Source organism: Megascapheus bottae, chromosome 16 (assembly GCF_031878675.1).
Source record: "Megascapheus bottae isolate mThoBot1 chromosome 16, mThoBot2.hap1, whole genome shotgun sequence".
In the NCBI taxonomy this organism is placed as follows: domain Eukaryota; kingdom Metazoa; phylum Chordata; class Mammalia; order Rodentia; family Geomyidae; genus Megascapheus; species Megascapheus bottae.
In genome coordinates this window covers 32081725-32103643 of record NC_143524.1, presented here as the reverse complement: position 1 = coordinate 32103643, position 21919 = coordinate 32081725, and the positions used below count along the sequence as shown (strand labels likewise).

The window sequence follows — 21919 nt, the reverse complement described above, 5'->3', positions numbered from 1 at the left end:
CTAGTTTCCTTTAAAGAAAGCAACTTTATAGATGTGGGAAGTAAGGTCAAAGAAGAGAAATGATTTCCCAAAGTCCAAGTGAGTAGAGTATCAGAACAGGAATCAGAATGTGATTCTAAAGCTTATACTCATGCAATGTATTGCTATAGCTATAAATACTAGTACAGATACATTTCAACCATACTTCTGGCCATGCTCTTTCTCCCGACCAAAATCTGTGCTTTGCCCAGATGCCTATTACAGGCTCTCCTCTCTCTTAACCAAACCACTGAAGTTCCCCCATGCTACAACTTCCTACAATTAATGACCAGTTTCTCTCTTTTCCTCTTCCTCATAGCATAAGGGGACCTCTCAAAGTCTATGTGTAAAGGAGCAATCCTGATAGTCCCAAGGAAACATCCATGCGTGCTGGAAGAAAGGGAATGAGAAGAAGAAAAAATAGATACAAAGTCATTTGGAGCCAGAAAAGCATTCAGTTCTACAGCACTACACGGGAAGCTGGCCAGTGCTAACGATAAGAGAAGAAAATAAAGTATGAAAAAAGGAGATATGGCCTTTCTTCTCCAAAAACAAAATTCACCAAATTCATTCAGTTGCACCAAGTGCCACATTTGTTATTTCAACAGAAATGCAAACTCTGATGAGGCATAGATTATTAACAGATTCTCTGCAATAAATATGCATAACCATGTGCGCTGTATAAATTCTTTATACATGTTTATTTTAACAAAGAAAAACTTTGCTTAAGAGACAAAACATCAAGTAATGCATATTAAATTCTAGATAACTCTACTACATACTCCGTGTTTGGTATCAAAGATTCATCTGGCCCCATACTCAACATATGGCTTGTAGTGTCAGCTAAAAAACCAACCATAGAGTCATGGAGAAAATGTCAGACTACTGCACTAATACACAGATCTACAGAGATACCATTCTCAGGTACAACCTGCTTGCAGATTTCAAGCAGCTCAAGAGTTTGAGAGCCAAGTCTGCACGGCCCACAGGGGACTTGGCATGTTATGCAAACTGGAAATGGGTCAGTTAAGATAGACTAGTCCATGTGTCACCATGTGCTGTTCCATCCTCTATGGATGCCATTACCTAACCTGGTAAGAAGTATCATTATTTCATGTACCATTAGCTTTAAGAAATCTTTCCTGATTCGAAAACTCTCCCCAGAAAAGGGCAAAACTTAGCCTTCCCCCTACCTTTATTATTATACTCATCAACTACTATAGTGCCATTTAGAAGATGAGAAGATTACAGTTCAGAGAAGTAAACTACTCAGGGTAACAAGGTTAAGCTGACTCTCTTTAAACAAACCCTTGGTACCACTCTGAATTGGTTATTCATGCTGGCCCAGGTCACTACAGAATCACTCCACACTCCTCCTCATGCAGGCTGAATGAGACTGCTGTGATTTAAACAGCCCCAGGATTCTTCAGCCAAAGAAGACCACAGAAAGAATTGTGTTATCAGAAGTTGCACATTGAATCCTTCCATTCACATCAAGTAAAACATCTCAGAACTCTATTATTGATTATTGATGTCTGAGACAGGCAAGACTGCCAGAATATGGTGCCACCATTATTACATCTCCAATAGCAATTCAACCATTCCACTTACATAGCACTTTTCACCTTCAAAGCACTTTACAAAGATTAACTAATTAATCTTCATCCTCTCTGGGGAGGCCATGTTCTAGCAGAAACAAGCCCAGAAACCAGGCCAACTCAATATTCCCCTTTAGTCTCAAGCTCTGGTATACCCTCAGAACCATCTATTTCTCCTCAGAATGCATTCTACAACAGAAAGTTCATAGAACTCAACCAGATATTGCGCCCTTAAAAACAGACATTTACGGACAGCCTCTCAGGCACCCAGTACATTCACAGATACTCTATCAATTAATCATCATTATCATCACCTTGACATATAGACTATTAAGTTCATTTTACAGATGAGGTTAAATGTCTTGGTCAAATTAAGATTTAAACTAGTATCTAAGCCCAGTGAAATCTATAAGAATTGCATAGCTCATATACAGACTAATAAAACTGGGATGAAAAAAAGAGTCCTTTTTTTTGTCAGTCCTGGGGCCTGAACTTGGGCCTCAGCATTGTCCTTGGGCTTTCTCAAGACTAGGGATCTACCACTTGAGCCATGGCACCACTTCTGGCTTTTTCTATGCATGTAGTACTAAGGAATCGAACCCAGGTCTTTGTGCATGCTAGGCAGGCACTCTACCACTAGGCCAAACTCCTGGCCCCCAAAATAGCCATTTTTACAAAACTTGAATAGGGGTGACCAGACTAAAGGGATATACTTTGTGTGCCACCCCGTCTTCCTCAGTAGAAGACCGTCCCAGGAAGAAGACCGTGCATACCTAGGACCCTAACTGCTGAAATAAAGACATTATATGGGGCCAGGAGTTTGGCCTAGTGGTAGAGTGTTTGCCTAGCATGCACAAAGACCTAGGTTTGATTCCTTGGTACCACATACATAGAAAACAAAAGCCGGAAGTGGTGGTCAAGCTCAAGTGGTAAAGCTCTAGCCTTGAGAAAGTCCAAGGACAGTGCGTAGGCCCCGATCTCAACCCCAGGACTGGCAAAAAAAAAAAATTTTAAGACATTATATGCATGGATTATGATTATATACCTGGAATAAAAGAAAACAGTGAATCTCATAGACAAATGTTCATTGATGCAATGTAGATAAATGTCTACTTTAAATTGAACCTTGCTGTCAACTCAAGACATTTCAGATCATAAAGTTAACAAATGAATCTTTTCCTTAGAGTAAAGAGTTATATATTAAACTGTTATTTTAAAAAGATGCATTAATGTCACCTTTAAAAGTATAGGTATGTCTCCAGATATATGACAAATGAGATAAATGACAAAATAGCTCAAAATAAAGTCAGAAAGTGAAATCTTTTAAGGCATGTCCACGTAAGAATTAGCAAAAGAACACCAAGAAAGAAGAAACATTTCAAAGGTCTCTTGTTCCAACAAACAAGAGGGGCCAAATGAGAAAACAACAGGTCCACAGAGAATACGACAGGGGCCAAATGGGTGCTATTGACAATGTATATTTTAGAGGAAACATTTCAAACTGGAATTGTGCTGGCAGGCTTGAAAGAATACATAGCATTTAAGGTGAATTTCTAGATGGGAAGAAGAACTGGGAGATATGATAGGAGCAGGAAAGGGATACGCAGTAACATGGAAATCAAAAGGCCTAAGGCGCAGTGGGAGAGTGAATGAGGTCAGAGGAGGAAGTCTGGGAAGGAAGGCAGGACTATCAAGCTGAGCCAATCACAGAGAAATGCCAGGCTGGGGGTCTGGACCTCATCTTCTACACCACGGGTCTCCAAAGCTGGTTGTTTATCCTCTCCTATCAGTAACACCGTTTTAAGTGAATGTACGTGCGTGCACTTATTTATTAAAACATACACTTATACTTTATACATTTATTAATAGTGACTATATATTTTCATTCAAAATTATACAAAGTAGGAAGGGAGCCTGGAGAGAGATAAATGGGTAAGACTGATTGGAATGTATTATAAACAAGCAGAAAGGTAATTTTGAAATTTCCCTCTATAATGTAAACTAATAAAAAAGAAATATGCAGAATAAAATATAATTAAAAATAGAAAATTTCAAAGAATATGGAAGAAAAAAAAAGCAAAACTGTAGAACGCATAAGATTCCTTATCACATCCTGACAATTCTTCTCAGACTATCAACTCTAAGCCGTAAAAGATAAGAATGAGGGGCCGGGAGTTTGGCCTAGTGGTTAAAGTGCTTGCCTAGCATGCGTGAAGACCCGGGTTCGATTCCTCGGTACCACATACATAGAAAAATGCCGGAAGTGGTGCTGAGGCTCAAGTGGTAGAGCTCTAGCTTTGAGAAAGTCCAAGGACACTGCTCAGGCCCTGAGCTCAAGCCCAGGACTGGCAAAAAAAAAAAAAAAAAAAAAAAAAAAAGATAAGAATGACACCTATACCTGACCCTTACATGCTGAGCTTAGGAACTACAGCTAACTGGACCACACACTTTAAGCAGTGATGGGGCACGATGAAGAGAATGTTCTAAGTGGTACCTAGCAAAGAACTAAAGAAGGCCAGAAATAATACATCCAACACTTCTACTACCTGCTGGGTACTATTCTAAGTGTTCTCTATACAGTATCCTTTTCATTCCTCCACAAACCATGTAAGGCACATATTTCCATCATCCCTATTTTACTGCCAGGAACAAGACACTTGTCTCTACTCACAGAGGTAGAAACTTAGAAGGAAACCATCACAGTAACACAAGACTAGGATTAATCAAACCTCCATGAAGGGTGGTTTCATGGGAGAAAGTTGGAGAGGGGAGATTTTCAGGATTTGGTGCCCCATTAGATGTAAGAGAAAAGGAACAGGAAAAAAAATAAACATCACTCTGAAATTTCAGTATCTCAAGATCAGTAGCAACATAGTGTTGTCACTAAAAGAAGTAGGTAAAGAAAAAGAGGTACCAGATCAAGAGTTGTATCAAGAAGAATCATGAAGCTGGGTGCCAGTGTCTCAGGCCTGTAATCCAGTGTCTCAAGCCTGTAATCCTAGCCACTCAGGAGACTGAGATCTGAGGATTTTGGTTCAAAGTCAGCCCAGGCATAAAAATCTGTGAGACTCTTTTTTTTAAATGCTTTATTAATTTTTAATATTTTTATTTTTATGCCAGTCCTGGGCTTGGCTCAGGGCCTGAGCACTGTCCTTGGGCTTTCTCAAGGCTAGAGCTCTACCACCTGAGCCTCAGCACCACTTCCAGCTTTTTCCTATGTATGTGGTACCAAGGAATCGAACCTGGGTCTTCATGCATGCTAGGCAAGCACTTTAACCACTAGACCAAACTCCCAGCCCAAATCTGTGAGACTCTTATCTCCAATTAACCACCAGAAAACCAGAGGTGGTGCTGTAGCTCAGGGGTAAGGGTGGTAGCCTTGAGCTGAAGAGCTCAGGGACAGTTCCCAGGCCCAGAGTTCAAGCCCCATAACCAGCAACAAAAGAAGAAGGAGGAGGAGGAGGAGAGGAGGAGGGGAAGGTGGAGGGAGAAGGGGAGGGGGAGAAGAGGCATAAAATTTTATTTCACTACCAAATTACTGAACTCTCTTGGGGCCTTTTGTCAACATGTTATCCAATAATCTGATATAAATAAGGAGAGAGAGAAAGAAGAAAGACTGGCAGGTGCAAAGTCCAGGATGGGGAGAACCCTGAGGATAGAATGGTGGGTGACAAATACTCCAGGGGCCACCTCCCTCTGCCACCCATCCAGGGCTTCCAGGACCAGTGATGAAGGCTGGCATGGCAGCTACAGTCATGCCCCATACACAGTGAAAAGCCACTGAGCTTCTCAGGAAAGAGACAGCTCAATTAGGTTCCTGGGAAGTTGGTCGTGAAAATGACAGGAAGACAGATTAGAGGAGCATCCATATCTTACTAACAGAATCTGTCCAAAAAGGAAAATAGATATCGCTGACAACAAGATAACAAAATAGAACTAGAAGTGGATGTTTTTATAAAAAGAAAACCCATGGTCAGAGAAAATAAACCATACAACCCACTCAATCCTTCCCAACTCTAATTGTAACAGGCATACGGAGAAGACCACTCTCCACCTGAGTTTAATATGTTTTAAACATCATCTGTTTATAAATGCTATTTCCTCTCAGGATAACCCAAAGCCTTTGGAATGTAAAAGTGACTTCTCCACCTGATCCTCCGTCTGGCCATCTAGAGACAGACTTTAAAAAAGGCATTTGGTGATCATAACCAAAGACTGACTATTCAATTACAAAGCTGACTGCCTAAAGCATCCAGCATGACCTCCCTATGTAAAAAGCAGGCAGAAGCCAGGTACTGGTAACTCATACCTTTAATTCTAGCTACTCAGGAAGTTGAGATCTGAAGATGGGGGCTTGAAACCAGCCTAGACAGAAAAGGCCATAAGACCCTTATCACCAATAAACTACTGAGAAAAAGCTGGAAGTGGTCCTGTGGCTCAAGTGGCCGAGTGCTAGCCTTGAACATAAAGAGGCTCGAGGACAGTGTCCTAAGCACTGAGTTCAAGCCTCGGGACCAGAAAAAAAAAAAAAAGCCAGCAGAAGGAGAGGCCTTAAAGGCACACTAGCATTATATGTGCTTCCTGATCCTTCTCTTCCCAGCCGAGTCTACACCTCAACCCAATTAAACTAGGCCATTCCTATTCACTCTCACTCCTTAACAATTGTAAGAAATGATTCTAAGAACCATGTCCCTCACTTTGAGGGCAATGATCTCAGTTTATAAACGCAAACAAGAATGTATACATTCTCCTATGTAATGAATACGTAGAGAAACTGTTCAATTTATGCCTGCTTCCTCATCCACAAAAGTCTATGAAAGCAGAGACCATTTGTTTATGCATAAACAAATAGCACCCACCAATAAGTAGGTGTTCAATAAATATTTGAATAAATAAATTCAATCCTCTCTTTACCTACCAAACCTTATCATTTAGTGGTTCTGTAATCTTAATCAAATTATTCAATATCTCTAAGATATCATCTGCAGAGTAAGAATATCATCTCCCTCATAAGGCTATTATAAACTATTGATGAATAAAGTACATGGCATGCAGTATTAAGTGTTGGCCGCTGTTACTACTATTCTCCCAAACTGAACAACACAGCCTGTCAGTGACTTCCAAAGTTCCACCCATATTTATCACTAATTTGTCAAATCTTCTCAGCCAACCCATACCTACCAAGATCAGTGGGTCAACGCCTCAAAAGATAATGAATAGGGGGAAAAAATACTGAAAGTTTTATTATAGAATTTTGGATTTTTTTTGGGGGGGGGGTCCATCATGGGACTTGAACTCTGGGCCTGAGCACTGTCCCTGAGCTCTTCAGATCAAGATTTGCATTCTATCATTTAAGCCATAGCACCACTTCCAGTTTTCTGGTGATTAACTGGAGATAAGAGTCTCATGGACTTTCGTGCCTGATCATGGCTTTAAACTATGATCCTCAGATCTCAGCCTCCTGAGTAGCTTAGATTACAGCTGTGAGCTAGCAAGTCCTGGCAGAATTTTTTAAAGACACCATGGCCTCTGTTATGCCACATGGTATTAGTTAATTAAAGCCAAGAAGAAAGAAGAGTGGAAAAGTGGAAAAGAGAAATGAAACAAGATGAGCTCAGCAGGGGTACAGAGGAAAGAGAAGAGGAGGAGAAGAACAGGGGAGAAGGGGAGAATTAGCCCTGGCTTCTTCTCTAGGTTACATAGCTTTGAACAGGTCCCAAGAAGCCTAGTTTGCCCATGTATAAAACAAGAGGATAGAATACAAGACTTCTCTCTGGGTGCAGTGGTTCATGTCTCTAATCCTAGCTACTCAGTAGGCTGAGATCTGAGGATGGCAGTTCAAAGCCAGCCAGGGCACTTATCTCCAATTAACCACTAGAAAACCAGACTCTTATCTCCAATTAACCACTAGAAAAAGCAGAAATGGGGCTGTGGCTCAAGAGGTAAGGAGGTAGCCTGGAGCTGAAGACCTCAGAGACAGTGCCCAGGCCTAGTTCAAGCCCCACAAACAATGAAAAAAAAAAAAAGAATACAATACTTCTCAGACAGCCTCTACCTATAAGCTTTTTTTTTTTTTTTTTTGCCAGTCTGGGGGCTTGAACTCAGGGCCTGAGCACTGTCCTTGGAATTTCTCAAGGCTAGAGCTCTAACACTTGAGCCACAGCAGTACTTCCAGCTTTTTCTAAGTATGTGGTACTGAGAAATCAAATCCAGGTCTTCATGCTAGGCAAGCACTCTACCATTAGACCAAACTCCTGGCCCCAGCGATAAGCATCAACAAAACTAACTAAAAATCTTCAGTGTAAAAATGGATGAGGATCAATTTATTGGCACTAATAGAATCTTCAATCTGATTGGTGACCTAAAACAAAACATCCACGATAATCTCAAAGACCATTCATGTACTTAATAATGTAAATAAAACACTAAGACATAATTATATATCCTATTTTTAGTAAAAATTTTCTAAGTTACCAAAGTCATTTTGTGAATACTATCATATAATAAAAAGCTTGGAAAGTTTCAAAGAATCATAATATAGGAATAAAATTGTGATAAGTAAAATTGTTCCAAGTTCAAAAGACAGGCTGGGAACCCGTGGCTCTTGCCTATAATCCTAGCTACTCCAGAAGCTGAGACCATGGTTCAAAGCCAGCCTGGGCAGGAAAGTCCATGAGATTTTTATCTCTAATTAACCACTAAGAAAACAGATGGCACTGACTCAAAGCAATAGAGCACTAGCCTTGAGAAAAAAAGCTCATTGACAGCAACCAGGCCCTTGAGTTCAAGCCCCATTATTGACAGGGGGGAAAAAAAGAAACAAAAGAAGCCTATATTTAAAAAAAAAAAAAAAAAAAGTTGAGCTAGGCACAGTGGCTCAAGCCTGTAATCCTAGCTACTCAGGAGACTAAGATCTGAGGATTGGGGTGCCAGCCTGGGCACAAAAGTCTATGAGACTCCTCTCCAATTAACCACCAGAAAACCAGAAGTGGCACACTGGCTCAAAGGGTAAGGTTGGTAGTTTTGAGCTGAAGAGCTCAGGGACAGCACCCAGGCCCAGAGTTCAAGTCCCACAACCGACAAAAAAAAAAAAAAAAAGTAAACACACAATGAGGGATTGGAACCGAATTTGTGGGACTCTGTTTTAGATTCTCTCAATAACTATAATGAGACTCGAATGACTAAGATAGATCCCAATTTACAGATAAAGAAACTGATCACTGAGGCTACACAACTTTCCCAAAATCATATAGTTAATAAGTTGTAACACTTCAATCTTTTTAAAAAAAAAAAAAAGCTATTATTTTGAGGGCACTTACTCCATGCTAGAGTCTTTATATGGATTACCCCATTTAATACACAGAAACACCCGATGAGTAGGCATTTTAATCCTCAAATTAGAGATGACAAAATTAATGCACAAAAAGAGGTTAAGTATGGGCTCTAAGCCAGCAGCTGTCATGGCAGAACAAAGCTAGAAATCAGTAGCCTGGCCCCAGAGTCAGTGGCTCTAGTTATTGTCCTGCAAAGAATGCACGGGACCCTCTCACCCCAGCTCCAGTTTGCATTCAGTCACACTGCCTCTTCAAAAGTGAGCATTACAAAGTAACAAGGACACATGCCTGGTCTAGAGGCATGAAAAGAACCTGGCTGGTGATAACCAAGTGTGCTTTATCCTTGGCCTATATGGCAAAGATCATAAACCTCAAAAACACAGCCATTCCAGATGGCTATTCCATTTTCACCACCAAAAAACTACCAGTTCAGGGGTACTAGTGAGACATGGAGACAGACTGCACCCTAAGGAGCTCCAAGCTGACTGCAGGACTTTCAGTAACACTCAGGGTTGGGGCTTTCCCAGACAAAAGCAAGGGGTTATTGGAGTCATGGCCTCACCCAAACTGGTCAAGGTCATCCCTAATTTGAGGATTATAATGCCTACTCATCAGGTGTTTCTGTGTATTAAATGGGATAATCCATATAAAGACTCTAGCATGGAGTAAGTGGCCAGGAGCATGGCCTCAGGGTAATGTGCTCCCCTAGCATGCATCAAACCCTAGGTTTGAATCCATGGAACCACATACACAGAAAAAGCCGGAAGTGGGTCTGTGGCTCAAGTGGCAGAGTGCTACTCATGAGCAAAAAGTGTTCCAGGACAGTGCCCAGGGCCTGAGTTCAAGCCCCAGGACTGGCAAAAAAAAAGAAAAAGAAAAGAAAAGAAAAAAGAATCCCCCAGTTTGGTTTGTTCCTAGTTTCCTTCTACCCAGTTTCTCTCAGAGCACTGAAGCTCTGTCATTGTTGGACGTCAAGAGCATATTCTATTTCCCCATCTGGAGCCCTGGGGATATGTTATACCTCCAGATTGCCCCACCTATAGTTCCTTCTCACCCTTCAGGCCCAGCTTCATTGTCCCTGACTCCCTAAGGCACCCCTAGTCAGAATAAGCCATCTCCTCACCTGGAAGCCTCCAGTATGGAGCTTGTAACTCTGTGTCAATAATTCTAACCTATGCCTCCAAAACCAGGATGATTTGACTGCATTTCTTCCACATGCCCTCTTGGGACTTGAGCTCAGGGCCTCAGCACTGTCCTTGGGCTTTCTTGAGGCTAGAGCTCTACCACTGGAGCCACAGCACCACTTTTGGTTTTTTCTATGGATGTGGTACCAAGGAACCAAACCTGGGTCTTAGTGTATGCTAGGCAAGTACTCTACTACTAGGTGACACTCCCAGCCCCTCGGCCAAACTCATGGCCCCGTGACTTTCTTATTCTCTCTGTAGTTCCCACATCACCTAATGTAAAGCCTGATCCAACAAAGGTGCTCGTTAAAATAAACAAGTCATAGCTATCACTTTTACCATGGACATTTATATGCCACTAGACCATCCAATTCAACCTCCCAAAGAAAATACAAAAACTGAGGAAAGTAAATAATGTTCTAAATTACAGAACCTACTTAAAGAGCCAGGTACCGACAATATTTAATAGCTACTGAGCACTTTGCACTATGCCCCGTGCTGTCCTAGGGGCCACAGCATGAAACACAACAGACTGAACTCCCTTCCCTTGTGGGGCATTTATTGTAATGAGAAACTGACAGACCATCAACACACAAAATGTGTTCCATGGCAAATGGTTCTAAGAAATATAAAGTAGGGATGGGGATAGGCAGAGCTGGGGGATACAGAGCCAGTAGCAGAGCTCAGCTCCTGACTCCTCAGTTTTTCCTCTATAAATACATCACTTGCTTTCTGTCTCTTCTTTTTCACTCTTGAAAATTTAATATTTAATTGACATAGAAGTTGTACATATATATGAGTCACATAGGATGTTTCAAAGGCATACAGTCCAAAATATGCAAAACCACCTTTCTTAAAGGAAAAACTTTAAATTTAGAAGTCACAGCCAGGGTTAGTTATAGTGGTACATCTTTGTAATCCTAGCTAGTCTGGAGGTGGTGGTAGGTGAATCATGGTCCAGGCAGGCCCCAGACAAAATCAAAAGTACTTGAGGCCGGGAGTTTGGCCTAGTGGTTAAAGTGCTTGCCTAGCATGCATGAAAACCCAGGTTCGATTCCTCGGTACCACATACGTAGAAAAAAGCCGGAAGTGGTGCTGAGGCTCAAGTGCAGAGCTCTAGCCTTGAGAAAGTCCAAGGACAGTGCTCAGGCCCTGAGCTCAAGCCCGGGACTGGCAAAAAAAAAAAAAAAAGTACTTGAAAAATAAACTAAAGCGGCCAGCAGTTTGGCTTAGTGGTTAAGAGTGCTTGCCTAACAAGCATGAAGACCCAGATCCGATTCCTCAGTACCACATACATAGAAAAAGCCGAAAGTAGTGTTGTGGCTCAAGTGGTAGAGTGCTAGCCTTGAGAAAGCCCAAGACCAGTGCTCAGGCCTTGAGCCCAAGCCCAGGACTGACAAAAAAGACAAAGAAAAAGAAACTAAAGCAAAAGGCACTAGAGTATAGCTAGAGTTCTTGTCTAGCAAATGTAAGACCCTGATTTCAAACCTCAGTACTGAAAAATAAATAAATAAAAGTTTCAGCCAATTCACACAGGGTCAATGAAATTACTTATCAGGACCATGATGAAAAAGCAGACAATAAATACAAAAGCACTGTGTAAATTCTAAATGAAGTAACATTATGACTGTCACTTCCCAAAGAGCCATAAAACGAGGCTCCATGATAAAAGGGCTGCACTGAGCCCCTACTCGGAGGTGGCTGCTCTGACTGAGTGCTCAGGTTTCCTGTTCCTGCCTTGGTTCTGGGTTCACCAGGCACTTCAGCCTGCTAGGCACACCTTGAAGCCACTTGGCGCCCTCAGAAAATTCCTTGATTGGGGCCAGTGCCTTTGCAGATGTCTCCCAACTCATTTGACATTCAAACTCTAAAACCTCTTTGTATACTTTTAGATTCTTATTAATAACACTTTAAAATGTAGATTACTGCCTAATCTTAGCTGTGTAATTAAAAAAAATAGTCTTGCTTCTCTCCCTCCCAGCAAGAAATGAAACCATAACCCACCCCAAAATCAGGCTTTCTGCAGCTAAAAATCACACTCTGCAGAAAAGCTAGTAGGAGGCTCAAGATAGGAGAAGGGGGAGTGGGGAGGGCAATTGAAGGCAGGAAGCAAGTCTAATCCCTTGACTGTAGAGAAAAGGAAAATCAGGCTGACGGAAGGGAATGACTTGCCCAGGGACACAATGAGTTCTGGCAGAGCCTGAACTAGGACCCCCCAGAAGAAGAAAGGAGGAAGACAAAAAGCAGGAATCAAATCCACATGAATTTCTGGGCACAGTAAACAGAACAAGTCATCTGTAGAAAGAGCTAGGGGTGTTGGCATCTCAAAAGGATTATGGTAGCAAGGTTCCAAGTTCTTCCTATTCAGCCTGACCAACTGTCAGAGCCTGACAAACTGACCTTGGAGAGATTCTGACCCAGGCATACCAGAAAAAATAAATACATAACTTGTTTACTTCAACTAATGAACAAGAAGGAAAACTAATACAAGAAACCAGGCTAAATGGGAACAGTAGCTCACACCTGTAATCCTAGCTACTCAAGGGGCTGAGTTCTGCGGATCATGGTTCAAAGCCAGTTGGGGCACTAAAGTCCATGAGACTCTTATCTCCAATTAACCACCAGAAAACTGGAAGTGGCACGGTGGCTCAAGGGATTGGGCAATAGCTTTGAGCTGAAGAGCTCAAGGATAGTGTCCAGGCCCAGAGTTCAAGCCCCACGACAGACAGACAGACAGACAGACAGACAGACAGACAGACAGACAAAAGAGGAGGAGGAGGAGGAGGAGGAGGAGGAGGAGGAGGAGGAGGAGGAGGAGCAGCAGCAGCAGGAGGAGGAGGAGCAGGAGGAGGAGGAAGAGGAGGAGGAAAGAAATCAGCCCCTGACTTATATAGCATAGGCTGTGCACCGTGTCTTGGAAAAGTATCTGGTGACCTCTCCAAACTGCCTCTGTCACCAACCTTGCCCAATTCCCGGTTCCCCCGGGGGCTTCCTGGGTTCCTAAGAGGGGAAAAGCAGAAAGGTGAGGTCCACGCTGCCCTTCATCCCTATGTCCTAGGGATGGTTTCTTGGACGACTTGGGGCTAAGGAACGGAAACACCTAGGTCGGGGAAGGCGGCTTAGTAGCAGAGTAGTTACCTAGCATGCATGAAGCCCTGGGTTTGATCCCTTAGTATCACATATACAGAAAAAGCCAGAAGTGGTGCTGTGGCTCAAGTGGTAGAGTTGCTAGCTTTGAGAAAGCCCAAGGATAGTGCCCCGGCCCTAAAGGCTTGCCAGTCCCTGAGGGGAAAAAAAAAAAGAGATATCCAGACATCCAGTCCTATCTCCTGGTTCTCCAGTCCCTTTTTACCTAGATCTGCCACCCCTAGCACTGGATATCACCTCCAGGGATTTTTTTTCCCCCTATTAGCAATGAAAAATTTCAGCTCTGTGAAATCATTGTAAAAGAGTGAGAGAGGAGAGAGGGGGAGGAAGGAGAGAGAGGAAGGGAGAAAGGGAGGGCCAAGCACTGCCTCCAGCTGTTGGCTGATGAGGATGACTCACAGCTGAAAGTTGGGGCTGGAAAGAGGAGCAACTAGGGTGACAGCACAGTGAAGGAGAGGCTTGGTTTCCCAAGCACACAGGGGCCTGCAGAAAGCTGTCACTGGTATCTCTCTGGTAAAAATCACAGCACCTACTCCTAGCATACAGTGCCCAGTGTAGACCACACTGAGGCCCAATGGAAGCAAGGCAGGAACAGAACACAGACTGGGCAGTGCCTGCTTGTAAAGTTAGCCGGCCCACCCAGCATGTAGGAAGTGGTTATGTGAAAAGCCAGGGTTTTGCCTTTGAAAACCCAAGAGATCCCCCAAGATTTGCATCCTCAGCTCCCAGAAGGAAATTGGCTTTCAGTAAATGAGAAGAATAAGATCTTTAGATGAGGAAAACAGAGGTTGTTCCCATTCTTTGGCAAGAACATGGAGACGAAGGCACTTACCCTGGGATTTTAAGATCAACCAAAGAGAATCTCTTGGACATTATTTCAGATGGTGACTCTCAAGTTTTTCTACCACTGTCCCTGGGAAAATAAGCCATGTTCAAGAATGGTGGGAATGAAAGACCCATTAGGATCCTAACAGGGGGTTCTACCTGTCCATACTGAAGACCCTGAAGGAGAGAACTGGCGGGTAGGAGGTTCTACAGACGATGAGGCTTCTGTGTCCTCATGGCTCACAGCTGCATAGCTAGGGCAGTAACAGATATCACTAAAAGAATTATGGAAACTGATTATGGAAGGACCAACCAGAAAAGGGAAGATAATCAGAAGATTTAGAGTCCCAGTAATCTCAAAAAAGTTGGGGAGAGGCAGAGACTGGCATGACGATGGTTGGCTCCTGGTAAGGGAGAGGAGGTTGTGATGAAATAGCCTCTCCCCGCTCCACATCTGCTAATCTTGATCCTGCTCTGCTCCTTTTTCATATTTATCATTCAAGCCCCAGGAAAAGCATCATTACTAGCAGCCCCCTCTATCTAAGCCTCCAAACCACTCCTGTGACTTGTGTAAAAACCAAACAGCCTCATGCCAATAGCTCATGTTTGAAATCCTAGCTACTCAAGAGGCTGAGATCTGAGGATCATGGTTCAAAGCCAGCCTGGGCAGGAAAGTCTAGGAGACTCTAAGCTCCAATTAACTACCAGAAAGCTGGAAACAGACTTTTAGCTCAAGTGGTAGGGTGCCAACTTTAAGCACAAAAGCTCAGGGTCAGCACCCAAACCCTGAGTTCAAGCATCAAGACCAGCACCAAATATATATATAAATTCAATAATGTTTAAAACCAAACACAGTTTAAGACTCCTCCCTCAGAGGCACAGAAATAAAGGGGACAAACAAACAAAGGGTAACAAAGGCAACAGTAGTATTCATTGGAAACAATGTTGAAAATGAACTATACATTAGTGGCACTGTAGCTCAAAGTGGTAGAGCACTAGCCTTGAGCCGATGAGCAAAGGGACAGCTCCCAGGCCCAGAGCTCAAGCCCTACAACCGACAAAAAAAAAAAAATGAACTATACAATTTGTGGGTGTGATTGGGAGGGAAAACCTAGGAGAGCAAGGGAAAGGGTGAAATTATCCCAAAAGAAACATACTCTGTACCTGACTTACCTAACTGTAACTCATCTGTGCATCACTTTCACAATCCTTAGTGTTCACCTTTAGTCCCCAGAGACAGTGAGCACCAATGCTACAATGTCTTCCTGGAAGAGACTGACTTCTCCATGGCCAGGGATCAAGAGAGGCATCTGCTACTCAGGAGTTTTCATTTCATCGGCTCAGCTCCAACCCAATCAGCAAAGCACTGTTACTATGGACCATCTGCCAGGTCCTGCAAACAGCTCTGTTACATAAAGGGACTAGGATAATGAAATTTATTAAACTGGATTCTTCCTCCACAAAGAATAAGAGGCTCTGTAAGGCTTTCTCTTTCTCTTTAAAGCAACCATGTGAGGTGACAGAGAGGTTCTAGACAAGGGGCTCCTGGGTCCAAATCCTGTCTCTGCTCTCCAATAGCTCTGAGGCTCTTTCTCAAATTTCAAATAAGACTGGGATGGTACCGATGGCATTAAAATTCGGGGACTTGTTACTTTCACCAATATGGCAAAAGGAAACCTTACTTTCCTTTAATTTTATATAACAGAATCACGTTTCTAAAAATATAAATAGTACCAGGCCAGTTGCAGAGATTCCCAGTTTTTGTTTTTGTTTTTATAAGTCCTGGGCTTGAGCTCAGGATCTGAGCGCTGTCCTTGGGCTTTCTCAAGGAAAGAACTCTAGCATTTGAGCCACAACATCACTTACGGCTTTTTCTATGTATGTGATACCAAGGAATCGAACCGGGTCTTCATGTATGCTAGGCAAGCACTCTACCACTAGGCCAAACTCCCAGCCCAAGATTCCCAGTTATAATCCCAGCTACTCAGAGAACACAGTTCAACACCAAACTGGGCAAAGTGCCATGGAGACCTCATCTCAACAAACAAGTAGGGCATCAAGGTCACATCAGTTCTGAAGGAACCACACGTTAAGAAACTATGAGTTGAGGCTGTCCTGGACAAAAAGCATGAGACCTTTATCTGAAAAAGAACTAAAAGCAAATAGGACTAGGGTAATAGCACAAATGGCAGAGCACTTGCATAAGGCTACGTTCAAACCCTAATACCACCAATAATAATAATGATGATAATAATAATAATAATTAACACCCTCTCTCGGGTGCTTAAAAAGACCAATGAGTTGAGCCACTAACTGGAGGAAAAGGACACAGAGAAGAAAATAATGGTCAAAGCCTTCTATAAACCCAGACAGAAGAAGCCCAAGCAAGATCCAAATAAGAATTTGGTTGGGCCAGGAATCAGTGTCTCATGCCTATAATATCAGCTACTTCAGAAGCTGAGGCCTGATGGATCATAGTTCAAAGGTAGGCCCAGAAGCAAAGTTCCCTAGCCTCTATCTCCAATTATCCATCAAAAATCTGGGCTGAGGGCCGGGAGATTGGCCTGGTGGTAGAGTGCTTACCTAGCAGGCACAAAGACCTGGGTTTGATTCCTCAGTACCACATGTATAGAAAAAAGCTGGAAGTGGTGCTATGGCTCAAGTGGTAGAACTCTAGCCTTGAGAAAGCCCAAGGACAGTGCTTAGGCCCTGAGTTCAAGCCCCAGAACTGGCAAAAAAAAATCTGAGCTGGAGGCATGTCTCAAGTTATAGATCAGCAGCCATGAGGAAGAAAGCTGAGCAAGAGTGAAGCCCTGAGTTCAAGCCCTGCACTAGTAAAATGTTAATAATAATAATAATAATTTTGGCCGAGATGCAAAACTACTAAGGACCTTGTCTATGAGCCCAGAACTCACCAGTTTATGAAGTGCTTTCACATTCACAATCTTGTTTGACTCACCACCCTCTCAGCTGACAAGATGATGTTGACTCTCCTCACACTGAACAAAGGGATGCTAAGTTACTGGGTAGAGTGAGCCAACATCGTTTACCCTGTCTTCAGTTCCTCATATGTAAAATGGGAGTAAGCCTTACTTAGGAAAGTGTCTGTATGGATTAAATAGATAGATGATGTTTGTAAAACCCTGGCAAAATGCCTGGCACACAGTGTGGCCTTGATAAATGAGTAATCCTTTCTTTACACGCTTCTGCCTCCTCAGGGAGCTGCAGGAAGAAGCCCTAAAGCTGCTCATTTTTAGGCCTTTGAGAAATGCTTCCAGATGAAAGGTAACATGATGCTTTCTAAGTGACCAGAAGAAGATCAATGAGCCAGGTGACTCACATCCTACCCATTTCACAGATACTAAGCCACCTCAACCCTTGGAGGAAAGGACTCAGTCTCAGTCAAAAGCAGGCATGAGCCTACAATAGGAGGGCAGCAAAAGCCACTCTGAGCCAGGGTTTTTCATTATTTATGATATCCCACATCCCCCCACCGCCACAGAACAGTTAGCATCTCCCTCAATGCTTACAAGGATCCATGCCCATTATGGCTGAAAGTCTCCAGTCCCTTCTCACCTCCTCTGGCCCAGATCAAGCAAACTATAACAGGCGCCTTTTAGTCTATAGCTTGGTTTTCAGGATCTTTTGCCTACAATGCTCTCTGCTGACCTTGTTCATGCAGCAACTATATGTTTGACAAGTGAAAAGAAATGAAAGAAGAAACTACAAGAGAATTAATGATATACTATGCTCCTGTGAGATAGAAATTTAAGGATGATCCTCAGTTTACCAACAACAACAACAAAAAAAAAAGAACATTCAGTCGAAGAGAATTCAAATGTCTTTCTAAGGATGCCAACAAATGAAACTTAGAACTTGAACCTCACTCTTCAGGACACTTGGCCACATCAAGCTTTCTCCTAATGTTACAAAGTCAATCTCAGATTGAAAAAAAAAGAAAAGAAATAAAACTGATTCCTCAAAATGGGCCACTTTCCTCTTGGCACACACTAAGAGTACTTTAAGGAACTGGCTGTCACAACAGTTATTGAGCACTCCCGCAGGACAGGCAAGGTCCCCTGAGAAAGGGCAAGCATGGTGTCATGTGTCAAGAACCTAAAAAAGATGGCAAAATGACCGTCTGGCCACTTACTGCTCACTTTTAGAAAGCGCCTGGAACAAATCAATCTCCACCAGGAAAGAGGAGGAACTCTTGAATGGAAACTAAGCCCTCTGCCCTTTCCAGAACCATCTAGCCATCTCAAAGCACGGCTGGTTGCCCCATGGCACACATACCTCTTTTCCCCAGCAGCCCACCACCACAACTCTCCCACAAGATTTGTTCCTTCCTACCCTAAAAACATAGGAATCTGTTTTAAAAAAAAAAATCAAACGTTTATATCCTCCCAAAACTCACTTATTGGAATTCTTACCCCTAAGATGACAAAATAAAGATTAGGGGCCTTTGGATGGAAATTAGGTCATGAGAGTGGAACCTTCATGAACAGAATGAGTGCCCGTATCAAAGGGACCTCCAAGAATCCCCTTGCCCTTACTGCCATGTAGAAGAGAAGAACATGGCTTTCAATGAACCAGGACACAGACCCTCCTCACCAGACTCAAAATTTGACAGTGCTTAAGTTAGGGTTTTTTCGATTCCTGGCTGTTAGAAATAAATTTCTCCTATTTCCAAGCCACCTAGTCTCTGGAATTTGGTTACAGCAATCCAAACTGACTGAGATAGTCACTGGCTACATACCACGTTGAGGATGTGTTGAGGGGAAGCAGCATGATGAAATGAGTACATCTGGCAGGGAAGCCAGACTTAGTGGCTCATATCTATACTCCTGGCTATTCAGAAGGCTAAGATCAGAAAAACCAGGTTCAAGACCAGCCTGGGGAAAATGTTTATAGGACCCTGTCTCAACTAATAGCTAGTCTCAGTGTTACACAACTGTCATCTCGGCTATAGTGGGATGCTTAAAATAAAAACACAGTTCAGGCATGTGCCAAAGCAAAAAAAAAAAAAAAAAAGGAAATCCTATCTCGGAAATAACCAGTTCAGAAAAAAAGGGCTGGAGGCATGACTCAGTGATAGAGCAAGTGTGAGGCTCTGAGTTCAACACATTCTCTCACACACACAAGAGCACAGTTGTTAGCTTCGTAACTAACAGTATTCTTTTACATAAGCTACTATGTCTCTCTGAACCGCAGACTTTAGCTGGATTCATGGGAAATGAACTCCATCTTTTGGGGATATGATAAATTTCTAAGTAGGAATACAAGCACAGCACCTGGTTCATAGAAAGTACTGGGTAAACCCAGGTTCTCTGTCCCCAATGTGACCTGCTGTGGAATTAGAAAACATTTCTGTGTTTATTCAACCAATCATGTTAACTGATGGCTTTCTGCAGCATGTCTCTGGCCATCTGTTGGACATGGGGACTGCAACATGAATCCTAATTGCATCCATGAGAAAGTCTGATATAAGGCCTTGCCCAGTGAACTGGAAGAGACTAGCCAGAGCAAAAGGGAGGGGGGAAAAAAAAAAAGATAATGGTGTCACCTTTGCCATGGATGAGAAAAAGGAAATCGTAAGGATCAGACCCTCAAAGAAATCACTGGCTCAAGCCCAGGCCTGTCCTCCAGCTCTACCATGGGGCAGCCAATTAGAAACCAGAACAATCTCAGTTCTTCTCCCAAGCCAAGACTATTGGGTATTAAGGTCCTTTTCTGCAATGACCTTGCTAATTCTAACTCTGAATGCTAGCCCTACCACCTCATCCCATAAGCCTGTCTGCTTGCCCACTGCTACCATCTGGTGGCCCTCCAGGCACTGCCTCATTTGTCCAATGCACCTAACTTGAAAGGATGAATTTTGCTTTTGCTTCAGGTGGACAAATCTTGCACTTTTCCAGACCACAAATCAATGGGGATTCATTGCCGAATGCAAAAGCCGAAAATAATGCCAGAAACTTCATCTCTCTGGCAAAGATGACACAATTGCAGATGGGAGACTGACCTCTCTTCCCAGTGGTTTGCCCAAGGTTGCACAGCTGTCTGGCTCCCAGGCCAATGCCCATTTCCACTTTACTACAATGCTTAGAGCTGATGGCAGTTGTAAATAAAAAAAATAAGGTCATCCCAGTAAACACATCCTTTGGAGGGTGGAAATCAAACTGTCTGGATCCCTAGCAAACCTCAATAGATGCTAAGGTATGGCACACAAACGGGCTAAGCACTACTTGCAAATTCACTAGAAATTACAAACTGATGCTCCCCAGCCTTGGAGGTCAGCACTTACCCTGCAAGGTCTTCATAATGAGCCTCCAAGCCAGCACACACTGATTCTTCAACTAGAAAGAATGTGGACAGTGGAGAAGACACACTGGAGCAACACAGTGTGTTGGTACAAACTCTCCCTTCATACACACCCCGCCACCACCAGACACAGCAATTTCTTCTCTAGTTCTAGAACTCTGAGGACCTGGCTAGGAAATGTGTGTAAGCTAGATCCCTTATAGTCCACTCTCTGTGGACTCAACTATTCACACCCTTGAGAATCTATGGCCATTTTCTACACCCTGAAAAAAAATAATAAATACCGTTAAGTAATCACTTGCTTACACTTGCCTCTATGATCTCACATACAAATGCATTTAAGTTTGGATGGATAGTTTTCAACTTCCTTTTAGTTCTAAAATGCTAGAATCTGAACCCAGGGGACAAATCAAAGCTATTCTTCATCTGCAAACAGATCAAATAGACAGACAGGAAAAGGAAGCGTAATCAAACAATGCTTCTCTCTAGTGGTTTAATCCTGTCACTGCACCCTCTCAACACCACCACTAAGCTCCCATTGATCCCACCCTCAACTCTGAACAAGAGAAATCTGCCTGCACTCATTGGTGCCACAACTGCAGATATGCAAGAGAGAGAGCAAACAGCCAGGCTTCAGAAATCAATGATGCCTCCTGGCTGGTTCCATAAGAAAAAAGAAATCCTCCATAGTTAGGGGCAAATAATACTTGGAGCTCACAATATCTTTTGTGACCTCCAACTCACCTTGTAAGATGAGGAAACCAAGGCTCAAAGATGCTCAAAAGGGATCTGCCCAAGGTCATCAAGCTGACTCATGACTGAGCTAAAAATAGATGCCTGCTTTCCTGCCTCCTGCTACCCTCTCTTGCCTCTTTTCTGTGTGCCCTCTCAACCAAGGCCCAGGGAGAGACTTATGAAGGACATCCACACAGGAATGAGTGGTGAGGGGGGCAGTCCCCTGGGCAGAACAGTAAGCCATTTTAGTCATTACCTTTAAAATAACACTGTAAGGGGTATAACCAGATTGCAAATTACATATTCAGCACAGAAAATTTACTCATAATCCCACCAGAGGTAATATTCTGATACATTTCTTTCCGGTTTTTTTCCTGTGTAAGCATTCTTCTTAAAAATAAAAAATAAAACTTTAGTGATGTACTGTAATTTAGTGTTTCATTATGCTTTGAGTATATTTCTGTCATTTTTTTCTTTAATGACTATATAATATTCTGATGCATGGAGTTGGGTGCTGGTGGCTCACACCTGCTACTCAGGAAACAGAGAAATGACGATTCTAGTTCAAAGCCAGTCCAAGCAGAAAAGTCCATGAAATTCTTATCTCTAATTAACCAGCAAAAAAACTGTCAGGATAGTTGTAGATCAAGTGGTAGAGCACCAGCTTTAAGCAAATGAGCCAAGAGAAAGCAAAAAACCCTGAGCCCAAACTCCAGTATCATCACAAAATAATAATAATAATAATAATAATAATAAT

General features: G+C 42.7%; 1 protein-coding gene across 1 annotated transcript in view; it reads right to left on the bottom strand.

The window, feature by feature from the left end:
* Nucleotides 1-21919, bottom strand: part of Sergef (secretion regulating guanine nucleotide exchange factor) — a 210239-nt gene that overhangs the window by 152883 nt on the left and 35437 nt on the right. The gene's annotated exons all lie outside the window — the stretch shown is intronic.